Genomic DNA, 13,631 nt, shown 5'->3' with positions numbered 1-13,631 from the left:
CTCCTCGCCCGGCCGGCGCCGGCCCGGCCCGCGGCGCGTCCTCGCTGTTGTTCTCCCGTGCGGTGGAAACCTTGGCGGGCCTTTCCCTCGGGGAGGCTGCGGGCGCTCCGAGCTCGGCGTGGGTGTGCTCGGCGTGTGCCTGGGCCTGGCCAGGGTGAGTCCAGGGCGGGGAAGAAGTTTGGCTCGTGGCTCGAAATGTGCAGCACATTGCGGTGACCCACTCAGATAAAGGAGATTTAATAATAGTACGTCTTAGGCGGGCGTCAGTTTGCCATGCTTGTCCCCACCTGGGACGTTGAGGGCGATTACTTTTGCTATTGGTTAACTACCTTTTTTTTCTTTTAAGAGGTAGGTTAATGTTGTTCTCAGAGCCAACGAAGTTCGTAATAGTTGTGTGTAGTTACAGAAAAAGGCTCGCCATCCACCCTCCCCAACTGGTCGGAGACATTTTTGGAAGAATCTGGGTTCTTTAGAACAAAACATGGGTCTTTTGGAACCTCCAATAAACTTCAGTTCATTCTCAAAGTACCATAAGAACCTATGATTTTTCTTAAGGAAGCTGTTTTTATAAAATAATTATTTTAAATTTATTTTAATTTGACTTGAGAGGGACAGAGAGAAAGTGAGAAAGCAAGCCGTCAGGTCCGGGACTCGAACCACGATCGACCCGATGCTATGGATTTTAAGAACTGTCTTTCGTGAGCTTTCACTGGTAAGGTCTATGAGAAGAGAAGTTAGGGTAAATTTACTTGGAAGAATTTTGTCAGGGATGACAAGCCCATTCAATTTGAGAGGTGCACTAACCGTTATGATAAACCGGCATTCTCTCTGTACTGTGATCTTTGATTCTGATTCTCCAGTAATGTAATAACCAAGTATCACCATCACAAAACAACAATAATCATTTTTTTTTTTAACTAGAAAGATTGTTATATAGCAATTCTGGAACAGAGGGATCTTAATTTCAAAGAAAACAAAACATTGTTTCTTTGATTCCTAAGTGAAAATTTTCAGAGACTCCCATTTGTTTGGTTGGTTGCTTTTCTTTAAAGGCTAAAGTCTAACTTCCCTAAGCTAGATCCAAAGTGTTTACAGTAAGTATTCTGCTGTTGGCTTCATCTGCTTACATATTTCAGAATCCTCGCCAATTCTGGGCCCATTCTCCTGAGATTTTTGCACTTTGATGTTTCTTTGCTCATGTCCTTAAGCCTGAAATGCCATTTTTTCAAATTCTGAAGTTTCAAGACATTTTAAAGTTAAGACATATTTTCTCTGTATCACTTCTGTTTATCTCTCTTCTTCCCTGGCATCTCACATCATATGTACCTCTATTGACGTATTTATTATTGGTGTCTGATATTCTGGTGGTTGATTATGTTTCTCCTCTTCTAGACTAGAAGCTCCCTCAGGTTAGGAAGTAGTCTGGTAGTCCCTAGCCAATCCAAATGTTTCAAAAATAGTTGTGATTAATAAAAGTTCAAAAATTAAGTTTGAAAGAATAACTGCTAAAAGGCTGTGTCTGGGCCCACTGGTAGTATTTATATATATATATATTTACATATATATTTTATACTACATTTAATCACATATATCTTTACAGTATATAAAATTTCTTTTTCCAGCACAGTTATCATGCATATTGATCAAGGCAAAGACATTTCTGTCCACAACATCTACATCATCAAACAGCTTTTCATTTTTTTCAGTTTATCATTATTATTTTTTTATTTTCGTTATTTTTTTTAAACATTCAATCATTATACATCATTTGACTTATAAAGAGAATTTACCTAACATGAAATACTTCTCAGACCAGTCCAGTTGTGAATACTATACATGACATCATCAACAGGTAATAAACCATTTCTGTGTCCCACAAATGTCATGCCTCTCTATTTTGCTCCTGCTTTCCTTCTCTATACTCTTCCTTTCTCGGTAGGTCGTAGTTCTTAGTCTTTTCATTTGTCAGAAAGTAAAATTGCATACAAGATATCTTATAGAAATGTTTGCTTAGTATATGTTGCAATGTAATTATTGAACAACTGATTGGAGTTCTAGTCTGTAGTGGAATTCACCTACTTCAGAAATAAGGTCTCACACAAGAGAACTAATTGATGTATGTATCGTGTTTTAATATCTGTTCTAGAAACTTTATGGATTTTATTTTGCCCTTTTCTAAAAAAACTTTTTAATTTGAAAAAAAGTTTTTTTTTCCATCCAGAGTACACTGTATATTGTCTCAATCAAGCACATCAACAAACATGTTATTGTCAGCAAGTGATCTTCCATTTCTTGTTTTCTGTATGTTTTGCTTTTTTTTCCCCCCATCCTTGATTCCTTATCTCTTAACCCTCTGCCATCTCCCACTCTCCTCCCACACTGTCTCCGGTATCTATGTTTGCTTTCTATACTGTTTTCCCCCCCACATTTTATTGAATCACCAAAGACCCACCCTAATCAATCCAAATACCCTCATAGCAAATACAGGTGACACACACATTTCCATGAACACAAATCTAACTTTACACATCCTATAAAGTAGCACCTAGCTGGAGGCTACATATCATACTGCAGTCATTGAAAATATATATATATATTTTTTTCCTGAAACTTTTTTTTTTTTTTTGTAACTCAATTTACATTTATTTGAAAATATTTTATCTAGGGATCAGCAGATGGCCTAGTGGCTACATCGCTGGACTCCCATGTAGTCAAACGCAGTTCGAGTCCCGGATCCAGTGGCTTAAACTCAAGGCAGGCACGTGTGTGTGCGTGCCCCAAATCCTGAGAGACTGGAGAAGAGATTGCGGTTTGGCCATCCCCCTGGGGGGTGATTTCTTGCTTTCTGTCTGTCTTTCTCTGTCTTTCTGGTGAGCGCACGTGCCCTATAGCAAAAACCTCTCCAAATTTTTTTTTTTTTAGTTTAATTTACTATTATTATTAATATTTTAATTTGACCAGAGAGTGAGAAAAAGTGAGAAAGCAAGCTGCCAGGACTGGGACTTGAACTGGGGTTATTAGCTGTGTGGGAGTCTAGCTCCTTTAACTGCCATGCCATTTGCCAACCCCAAAATTTTCTTTGAAGACAGACAGGCATTCCTAACAGGATTCTTACACTAATCTACGCCCAATACCAGCCTACCTGGATTATGTGCTTCTTGCATGCTCAGGGAAACCTTGGGGCACAGACCCAGGGTTGTTCCCATGTGGGCCTGTGACCACTGTGCTACCATCTGGCCTTGTTTCGCTTCTAATACTGAAATGTATGCTTAAACTTAAAAATAAGTTGCTTTCTCACTTTCCCTCTCTCTCTCTCTTGCTCTGTTCCTCTCTGGTCAAATTAAAAAAAAAAAAAGGCAAATAAGTAAAGTTAAATAAAATAATTCTTTAAAAAAAAAGGTTGGGTCCAATATTGACTTCTTAAAAATTGGTTTTATTGGGGCCAGCAGCTGGCATAGAGGTTAAGGCAACTAGGTCCTATATTTCTACTGCCAGTTAGAGTCCCAGACCCTGGGGGCTTAAAAAACTCCCTAGGGACGTGTGTGCATGGGTTTGTATGTATATGCATGCCCAAAATCCCTTGGGAAGAATGGATGAGAAGGGATTACAGTGTGGCCATCCCCCTGGGAGTGATTTCTTACTTAACCTTCCTCTCTGTCTCTCTCTAGGGAGCTCGTATGTCCCATACCAAAATAGAGAACGTTGATTTTATTGCTTAACATGTCTATTCCATGACCCTACTAGTGTCCCGAATAGTATCCTGCTGTCCAGTATCCTGTTGTCCTGATTTACCACATTTAGGGCCTTTCTGTTGCAAGGTATTATAACTTTGTGGAATGCCCAGGAATAAGATTTTACGATTTTTGCCAGAAAAAGGCAAGCACGGGCTTTTTTTTTTTTTTTTTAATCATATTTAGGATTTGTAACAGGTGTTTTGACAGATAGAGATGGAAGAAGAAACAATTTAAATAAAAGAAAGTAAGTATTGGTAATGACAAGTAATGAAGGGAAGTATTTTGGGAGACAGGTCAGCCTGGGCCTGTCAGATTGTAGATGGCCATGATTGCCTATGACTGAGGTGTTACTGAAGGTTTTTGAGGAGGCTATCTGTGTTTTATCAAGAAGATGGACAGTGTTTTCATTCTCAGCCAGCAGAATGTTCCTACTCTCCCTTTCTAGACTTTGGGAAGAAGTTGAAACTTTGTAACTACTTCTTTTCTTAACTTTATTTTATTTATCATTATTATTTTTAATTTACCCAGAGAGGAACAGAGAGAAAGAGAGAGACTGAGAAAGCAATCTGCTAGGTCCAGGACTTGAACTGAGGTCGGCCCTGTGGGAGTCAGCGCCCTCAGTGCCAACTGCTGGCCCCTGTAACTGCTTTTTTTTTTTTTTTTTTTTTTTAAAGTTTATATATTGATCTGTTGTGATTTTCAAGGTTACGGACTCAAACTAAGTTCAACTACGTTGGAATCCAGCACCTTAACCACTATTCCACCTGCCTGTAACTACTTTTTTTATGTTGCCAGTATTGGTATATGTCAGAAAAGGCTGGGACCCTACTACTTTTTGTTTGTTTAAGAATTACTTATTTAATTTTATTTATTCATTCATTTATTTTTATTTGACCAGAGAGAGACACAGAGAGAAAGTGAGAAAATAAACCACCAGGTCCAAGACTCTCACCGTAGTTGGCCATATGGGAGTGTCCAGCGCCTTAACCGCCACACCACCTGCTGATCCCCCTACTTACTTTTATATTTAGTATAATACTAAACATAGCTGTCAAATGTGTTTTTTTAAATATATCTTTGTGTTCTTTCTAAAAGTACAGTGTTTAGAAGTACTCATCAGTTTGCTTAAATTTGAAAAGTCTTAAGACCAGTTTTTGTCTTTATAGGTTTAAAAGCTAACTTCTAAATTTCAAAAAGTCTCTAATTCACCGAACTTTGTGTGTGTGTGTGTGCACGCGTGTGTGCGTGCACACACATGTGTAGAACCCATGTAAGTCTGGAATCAGAGATACATACTCCTCTTTTGTAGAAGCGTGGATTTGAAAGTAGTCACAATATAGAAGTACATACAGGCTTCTGTACTAACACATGTACATACATGTATTAGTAAGTGGTAGAACCTGAATTCAAAGCCACTTGTCAAATTTAAGGTGTGTGTCTTTCCCAGTACCCTGAATGGAAGTCCTTGAGTTTTATGGAGGATTGGCTCCAGGACATGTGTTCATACAGAGTTAGTAAGAAAGAATCCTCTCGGCAGGATCTGGTCATGCTGTGATCCTCGTCCTGTAGCCCATAGGAGCTTGCGTACACAGGCAGGTGTGCCAATCTTTCAGGCTGACTAGGCCACGGATTCCAGCTGTGATTGCCATGTGGGACCCAGCTTCTCCTGAGTAGCACATTACCACTGAGCCATGAAGCTGCCCCTCCCCCCTGCTTTAAATCATCTCTAGATTATTAATAAGAAATCTTAGCATTGGATAAGTGGGAAAAATTTCTTTAGCATCTCTCTTTTAGGGAGCTACCTCTTTCCCCATTTCATAACCGTTGTTACAGCCCTGTTATGTCTGTGGCCAGTTGAACTCACAGATTGAGGAACTACAGATGTAGAAGCCAAACTGTACAACTTGATATTTCTCAGAGCCTACGGGCTTTAAGAAAAGTTTTTTTCTTTGAAAAAGACCTCAGTATAGTATGAAAGTTTGAGAACACTGCTCTAATTCCAGTGGGAACCGAAGGAACAAATTCCTTTGGCTGTGTTGAAGCAAACTAATTAAATTACAGGGCCCAGAAGTGAATTAAAATTATTGTCCTAATCCTAAAGTACAATTTAAGAAAATCGAGGGGCAATGAGATAAACATAGGACACTTAGGAGACCAGTGCACTGATGGTAGAGAGGAAGCTATGGATTCAGTTTTAATTTTTGTACATGTAGCATTTTAGGGTGTAGTAAGCATTTAGTACTGTTTGAATGAACTCAGAATGATGAACCTGGTTATCTATTGAATGTGGATGTGGGAGCTAAGAGAAGGAAATCACTAAGAAAGCACCTTTAAGAATTCTGTTTGGAAACCGGCAGGAGGTGTGGTGGTTAAGGCACTGGACACTTCCACATGGCCAACTCACTTTCCCTCTCTCTCTTTGTCTCTCTGGTCAAAACAAAAAACAAAACAAACAAAAAAACCCACTAAATGAATAAATAACTAGAATAATTAAAAAAAAAAAAAGAATTCAGGGAACAGCAGTTGGTGTAATGGCTATGTCACTAGACTCCCATGTAGTTGACCGCGGTTCGAGTCCCGGACCTGGTGGCTTAAACTCATGCCGGGCGCGTGTGCGTGCGTGCCCACCCAAGATCCTGAGAGGAGAATGGAGGAGAAGGGATTGCAGCGTGGCCATCCCCCCTGGGGAGTGATTTCTCTCTGTCTCTGTCTGTCTGGCGAACACACGTGCACTATAGCAAAAACCTCTCCAAAAAAAAGAAAAAAAAATGTTCTGTAGTCTTAAGAGTCTTTTTTAATTGCAGGGGGAGGGGCAGCAGAAGGTTGATAGTTGGGGCTCTGGGTTCCCACATGTCCAACCATGAACCAGGCAGCTTGAAAATCATTCTGAACATGTATGCCCAGAATCCCAGGAGAATGAAGAAGGAACTTTGGCATGGTTACTCCCCCTAGAGAGGGTGATTTCTCACTTTCCCTCTATCCCTCTCTCTGGCTAGTGCACATGCCCTATAGCCAAAAAAAAAAAAAAAAATCATCAAAGGATACATGTACTTGCTAGAACCAGAGAGAGAAGTGGGAGGAAGCATCCCCTAGTGGGGTGCGATCATGCCTCAGTTCCTTCTCCTCCGTTTCTCTGTCCTGTTGGGATTTGGGGCACATGCAGTGCACCTGTCATGCTTTGTAAACTGCCAGGTCTGAATTCGAATATTGTTGACCATATGGGCCCCAACTCCCATAACCTATTGGCTACAGGACTGGGCCTGTACCCTTTCATTTTTTTTTAAGATTTAATTTTATTTATTACTTTTTTTTTTTTTTTGCTGTAGAGCACACACAATCACTAGAGAGAGAGAAAGTGAGGAAGCTAGAAAGCAAGCTACCAGGTTCAGGACTCAGACTGTGGCAGCCATGTGGAGTCCAATGTCTTTAACCATGCCACCTGCTGGCCCCATAATACTGTTTTGTCTTTTTAAGAATTATTTTATTTAATGTTATTTATTATTATTTTTTAATTTGGACAGAGAGAGGGGGGAAATGAGAAAGTAAACCACCAGGTGTGGGACTTGAATCGTGTTGCTTGTGGGAATCCAGTGCTTCTGCCAGCCCCAGCATTGTTTTAATATTAACCTTTTGGGGGAATATTTGGGCCATAGGCTAGATCTATATGAGTACTAGGAACTTTTTAATACTTGAAAACATAAAAATGGGTAGAGCCCAGGGCCAGCAGGTGGTATAGGGGTTAAAGTGCTGGACTCCTATATGACCAACTGCGATTCGAGTCCTGTACACAGCAGCTTGAAAATTAGCTGGGTGCCTGTGTGTGCATGCCCTAAATCCTAGAGGAAAATGAAGATGGAATTGTGGCCTGGCTTTCCCCACTTGGGAGTGATTTCTTATTTTGTCTTTCTCTGTCTCTTCAGTGAGTGCACATGCCCTATGGCAAAATTTTAAAAAAAGAAAAAAAAAGTTGCTATAGCCCATATCTGACTTTTCTAGTGAATTAACGCATTAATAAATTTGTTGACTTTATTTTGGCATAAGTTCCAAAAAATATTATGACAAACCCACTCACTAATAAACTCAGGATTATGTTTCATTCCATTCCTGTTATATTTTAGATTAGCTGTGGATCTATGTAAATTCAGTTTTAATCCCCTGTACACAAGGGTTTTTTTTTTTTTTTTTAACATGAAAAGTTCTTACGTTTTGAGATTTAGTGAGAGTCAAATTGCTATCTCTCACCTTCTGAGATTATGGTTCTTTGATTTTTAAATGTTTTTTCTTTCTAGACCATTGGTACTCTCCTCTCCTGAAAAAGTTTTATTTCTGAATGTCAGTTTTCACCTCTGTTAGGGTTTGAACATGTGTTGCTCAAAAATTCACGTGCTGAAATTTAGTTGCCATTATGACAATATTAAGAGAATCGAAACTTAAATCTGACTGTAGTATTAAGAGGTGGAACCTTTGGGGGTAATTATGATTAGATAAGGTCATCAGAATGGGCCCCCATGATTAAGTACTCTCTTGCTCTCTCCATATGATGTTCTGCGTTGCCTAGGGACACTGTGGTCCCCACCATCAAGAAAGCTGTCAGCAGATATGGCATTTCAACCTTGGATCTCCAGAATTGTGAACTAAATAAAACTTTGTTCTTTTTAAATTATCCAGTTTGTGGTATGTAGTTATAGCAATAGAAAAATGGACTAAAACAATCTCTACTATCACTATCTTTTTTTAAGAATTATCTATTTAGGGACCAGCAGTTGCTGTAATGGCTATGTCGCTGAACTCCTGTAGTTGACCACAGTTCAAGTCCTGGACCCGATGGCTTAAACTTATGCCGGGTATGTATGTGTGTCCAAGATCCCGAGAGGAGAAGGGATTGCAGCATAGCTATCCCCCCTGGGGGAGGGATTTTCTCACTTTCTGTCTCTCTGTCTCTGTCCTTCATGCTCTATAGCAAAAACTCCAAAAAAAAAAAAAAAGGAATTATCTGTTTATTTTTGTTATTATTATTTTAATTTAACCAGACAGAGACAAAGATAAAGAGGGAAAGAAAGCGTGAGAAAGCAAACCCCCAGGTCTGGGACTTGAACCACAGTCAGCTATGTGGGAGCCAGTGCCTTTAATTACCATGCCACTTGGTGGCTCTATCACTACCTTTTTTTTTTTTTTTTTTTTTTTTGATGAAATTTTCTCTTTAGGGGGCGTTTTTTTTCAGAGAGAGACATAGAGACAGAAAGCGAGAAATCACCCCCCAGGGGGGATGGTCACGCCGCAATCCCTTCTCCTCCACTCTCCTCTCGGGATCTTGGGCACGCACGCACACGCGCCCAGCGTGAGTTTTAAGCCACCGGGTCCGGGACACGAACCGCGGTCGACTACATGGGAGTCCAGCGACATAGCCATTACGCTAACTGCTGGTTCCCCCTCTGTCACTACCTTTTGAGGGTAAATACATTAAAAAGTATTAGAGTGTGCAGTGCTTCTCAGACAGAGAGCACCTGCTGCTGCTATAAAGAAAGGCACCTGGACCACAGGGCAATGCTCTCAGTTTTACCTGAAGATTTAAGTTTGATTGATGACCAGTGCATTAAAGTTGCTTCAGGCAGACTTGTAATATGTTAGTTAAGGCAGCAGGATCCCACATGGCTAACCTCACAGTTGGAGTCCTGGATCCAGCAGCTTAAGAAACATATCAGGTGCGGGAACACCTGCCCAGAGTCCTGAAGGAAGGGAGAAATGAAGAAGGGATTGCAGTGTGGCCATTCCCCATGGAAGGTGGGTGCTTTCTCACTTTCCCTCTCTTGCTAACTTGTGCTAGCTCTCTCTGGTATGTGCACATGCCCTCTGACAAATTTAAAAAAAAAAAAAAAAAGTTGCTTCATTGATTATAGCCTCCCTTTTTAACGTTGGGGCACTCTTACCCAACTGTAATTTCCTATTTCTGTATCATATTTAGAAAGGAAGCTTTTTTATTTTCACAAGTGAGAGCTAAATTGTCTCATGACATTATTAAAAGTTTGATGTTCAGGGGCTGCAGGTGGTGTAGCAGTTAAGGTGCTGGACTCCCAGGTGGCTGACCGTGGTTCTAGTCTTGGACCCAGTGGCTTGAAACTCACCTGTTGGTGCCCAAAATCCCTAGAGAATAGAGAAGGGATTATGATGTGACTATTTCCCCTGGGGAGTGATTTCTCTCTTTCTGTCCCTTTGTCTCTCTGTGTCTCTGGTGAGCCTATGTGCCCTATAGCAAAAATCTCTTTTTTAAAAATAATTATTTAATTTTGTTTATTATTTAATTCAGCAGAGTTGGGAGTGAGAGTGCAAGTCACCAGGTCTGAGACTCAACCACAGTTGATCATGTGAGAGTCCAGAGCCTTAACCACCATGCCACCTACTGGCCTCACAAAAATCTCCCTTACAAAAAAATAAGTTTAATGTTAATAGTGATTTGGATTTTTTTTTTCCTGTTGTTTTAACACAGGTTTCAGTGTCATGCTGTTGATTTTCTCTCTTTCTTTTCTTTCTTTTTCTTTTTTTTTAATAATTATTTAACTTTATTTTCATTTGACCAGAGAGGGGCAGAAAGAGAGAGAGAGGGAAAGTGAGAAAGCAAGCTGCCAGGTCCAGGACTGGAACCGTAGTGGACATTTGGGAGTCTAGCGCTCTTAACCACCAAGCCACCTGCCCGCCCATGCTGTTGATTTTCTAATGAGAATGGCTTGGGCTGAGTGTTGGAATGAGGAATTGAGTGTATACCTTATTGGGAGGCTTGAGAAACTGAAATGACATATCTGGAATCTGTTCCGGTGGGCATGTGTTCTACTCTTTTAGGCTTTACCACCTTTTCCCTAGAAGGCAGCACAGTGCCCTGAAACATGGTCCGCTGTGGTATAGTATATAATTTGGTATTTCTGGACATAGACTCTTCCTGAGGTTTTCCTAGGGTAATTTATTCGCCCTTTCAGTTTACTTCTTTCTACTTTGAACAGTCTTAGAATTCTCTGAATTTTGAGAGTTCTCACCTTCTTTGTTAACCACTTTTTGTTAGTTTGCTACATATTAAAGGAAAAATGTGTGGTATATGTATAGGTAATATGTAACCTCTTTACTCAACCAATGTGTAACCTTTTTGCTGTAAATGAGTAGAAAATTGTACCAATAACATTGATTGAATATCCTTTCTAATTCAGAATATCCAGATATGCTTATTATTTTAATTTTTGTGGCTTCATGCCTGTTACTAGTTTCTCTCATCTGTCCTCTAGTAGCTTAAATCACAGTATTTCGGTTATTGTAACAATTATAATTATTACGCTTTTACTATCTAATAAGATTCTTCTTCATTCTCATTGGTTCTTAATATTTTTTTATTGTACTCTTATATTACATTTAATCACATGTATCTTTACAGTGTATAACATTGCTTTTTCAGTATGATTACCATGCATATCAGTCAAGACAGTACATTACTATCCATATCATCATCAAATAGCTTTTCTTTTTTTTCAGATTATTATTATTTATTCTTATTCTTGATTGTTTTTAGTATTTTGCTAATAAGAATTCTGTTAATATATCCATTCTTGTGTATATTTCTTCCTGTGTATGTTTCAACATGGTTATGTTACAGAAGTCTAAAATATACCAATAAACCTATCTGTATTCATTCTCTCAGACTATAAGAGGGCAACAGGTGCTTTATTTAAACCCTGTACTAGCTATTTTTGTTTTTCATTATCATTGTTATGTATAGATATATTTCCCAATACTTTGACACACTGTTCTTTTTAATCTCACAGATCGTCTCTTGATTTCTCTTCTTCTACTTTGAATCCTTTAAAGTTTTCCTTAAACTCACTTTCTGTCAAAAAATGTATTTTGCCCTTTTTTTGTTTTGTTTTGCTTTGGGTTGCATGCACTCACTGGAGAGAAACAGAGGCAGAGAGAGAGATGGAACGTGAGAAGGCACTGCCCAGGGTGGATGGCTATACCACTGTCCCTTCTCTGTTCTCCTTTTGGGATTTTGGATATAGATGCAGACGCATCTGGTGTATGTTTCAAGCCACTAGGTCTGGGACTTGAACTGTATAATCAGCCATGTAGGATCCAACTGCCTTAACCACCATGCCATCCACTGGCCCTCATTGTCATTTTTATTATTCTTTTTTTAATTTTTGAGAGGTTTTTGCTATAGGGCGTGTGCGATTGCCAGGAAGACAGAGAGACAGCAAGAAATCACCCCCTAGGGGGATGGCCATGCCACAATCCTTTCTCCATTCTCCTCTTGGGATCTTGGGCACACATGAATATGTGCCTGGCATGAGTTTAAGCCACCAGCTCCGGGACTCGAACCGTGGTCGACTATGTGGGAGTCCAGTGACATAGCCATTACGCCAACTGCTGGTCCCTATTATTACTTCTTTTTTTTAATGGAATTTTTTTGGGGGGAGCGGGACACTGGCAGATGGTGCAGTAGTTGGTTTGAGTCCTGGACCTGACAGCTTACTTTCTCCCTTTCCCTTTCTCTCTCTAGTCAAAATAAAATAATAATAACAAATAAAAAATACATAATTCTTTTTCTTTTTTGTTTGAGAGATTTTTACTATAGGACTTGAAGAGAGACAAAGAGACAGAAAGAGAGAAATCACCCCCCCAGAGAAGATGGCCACACGACAGTCCTTTCTCCTCCAGTCTCTCGGGATGTTTGGGCACACATGCACATGCTTCTGGTGTGAATTTCGAGTCACTGGGTCCAGGACTCAAACTCCGGTTGACTACATGAGAGTCCAACAACTTAATCATTATGCCATCTTCTGGTCCCCAAAATATATAATTCTTTTTTTTTTCACTATAGGGCCTGTGTGCTCACCAGAGAGAGAAATTGAGAAAGGAAGCCACCAGTTCCAGGACTTGAACCACTTTCAGCCATGTGACAGTCCATGACCTTAACCATCAAGCCACCTCCTGGCCCCTATTGTTTTACTTTTATTTTTTTTAGAGAGATATTTTTGCTATAGGGCATGTGCACTTGCCAGAGAGACCAAAGGCAAGAAATCCCCATGCAGGATTGGCCGTACCACAACCCCTTCTTCATTTTCTTCTTTGGATTTTGGTTACACATACATGTGCGCCCCGGCATGGATTTTAAGTTATTGGGCTTGGGACTTGAACTGCGGTTGACTATGTGGGAGTCCAGTGATGTAACCATCACACCATCTGCTGGTCCTGGCCTCTATTATTTTTTAAAATTTGACCAGAGAGAGGGGGCAGAGAGAGAAAGCAAACTTCCAGGTCTGGGATTCAAACCACATCAGCCGCGTGGGAATCCAGGCCTTAACTACCACACCACCTACTGGCTCCCCGGTACTCATTCTTAAGGATACTTTCATGTTACGTAATAACATACTGACATTTTTGTTTAGAGTTTTGAACATAGTTTAGCCTTCTGGCCTCATTCTAACTGCTGAAAGTCATTTCTTTTCATTATCTATACAGCCTAGGATTCACAGGATTTCATGATTTCAGGGAGTTGATTTGTCTCCACAAACCTCAGAAATATCAGGGCTGGCTGGTGGCATGGTGGTTAAGGCGTTAGGCTCACACATGGCTGGCCCTGGTTCGAGTCCTGGACCTGGCAACTTGAAAACTCATGGGGAGCATGTGCTTTTGTGTCCAAAACCCCAGGAGTTGAACTGAGGAGGATTTGCTGCATGACTATTCCCCCACCAGGGGGTGAATTCTCACTTTCCCTCTTAATGTCTCTCTAGAGCATGTGCATCCTTATGGCAAAAAACCTAAAACTAAAACAAACAATAAAACCTGGGAGATTCTCTTAGCGTATTGTATTTTCCTTAGTATCAGTGTTATATTTTGGGGAAATTCTCATTAGGTATA

The 13,631-nt window shown here is 40.1% G+C and overlaps 1 protein-coding gene across 2 annotated transcripts in view; it reads left to right on the top strand.

Moving 5' to 3' along the window:
• Nucleotides 1–30: 30 nt before the first annotated feature.
• The window catches only part of AHCTF1 (AT-hook containing transcription factor 1), a 95,838-nt gene continuing 82,237 nt past the window's right edge, over nt 31–13,631 (top strand). The window contains exon 1 of one of the 2 annotated variants that reach the window (XM_006157241.3): nt 31–154. The gene's annotated coding sequence lies outside the window, so the exon portion shown is untranslated. Of the gene's footprint in view, nt 155–9,498; nt 9,516–13,631 lie in introns of those variants that run through there. The other variant, XM_006157240.3, reaches the window with a different exon arrangement.

The sequence above is a fragment of the Tupaia chinensis genome, unplaced genomic scaffold, assembly GCF_000334495.1.
Source record: "Tupaia chinensis unplaced genomic scaffold, TupChi_1.0 Scaffold000532_1, whole genome shotgun sequence".
Classification (NCBI taxonomy): Eukaryota; Metazoa; Chordata; class Mammalia; order Scandentia; family Tupaiidae; genus Tupaia; species Tupaia belangeri.
The sequence above is the reverse complement of the archived record's forward strand: the minus strand, read 5'-3'. Positions and strand labels throughout refer to the sequence as shown.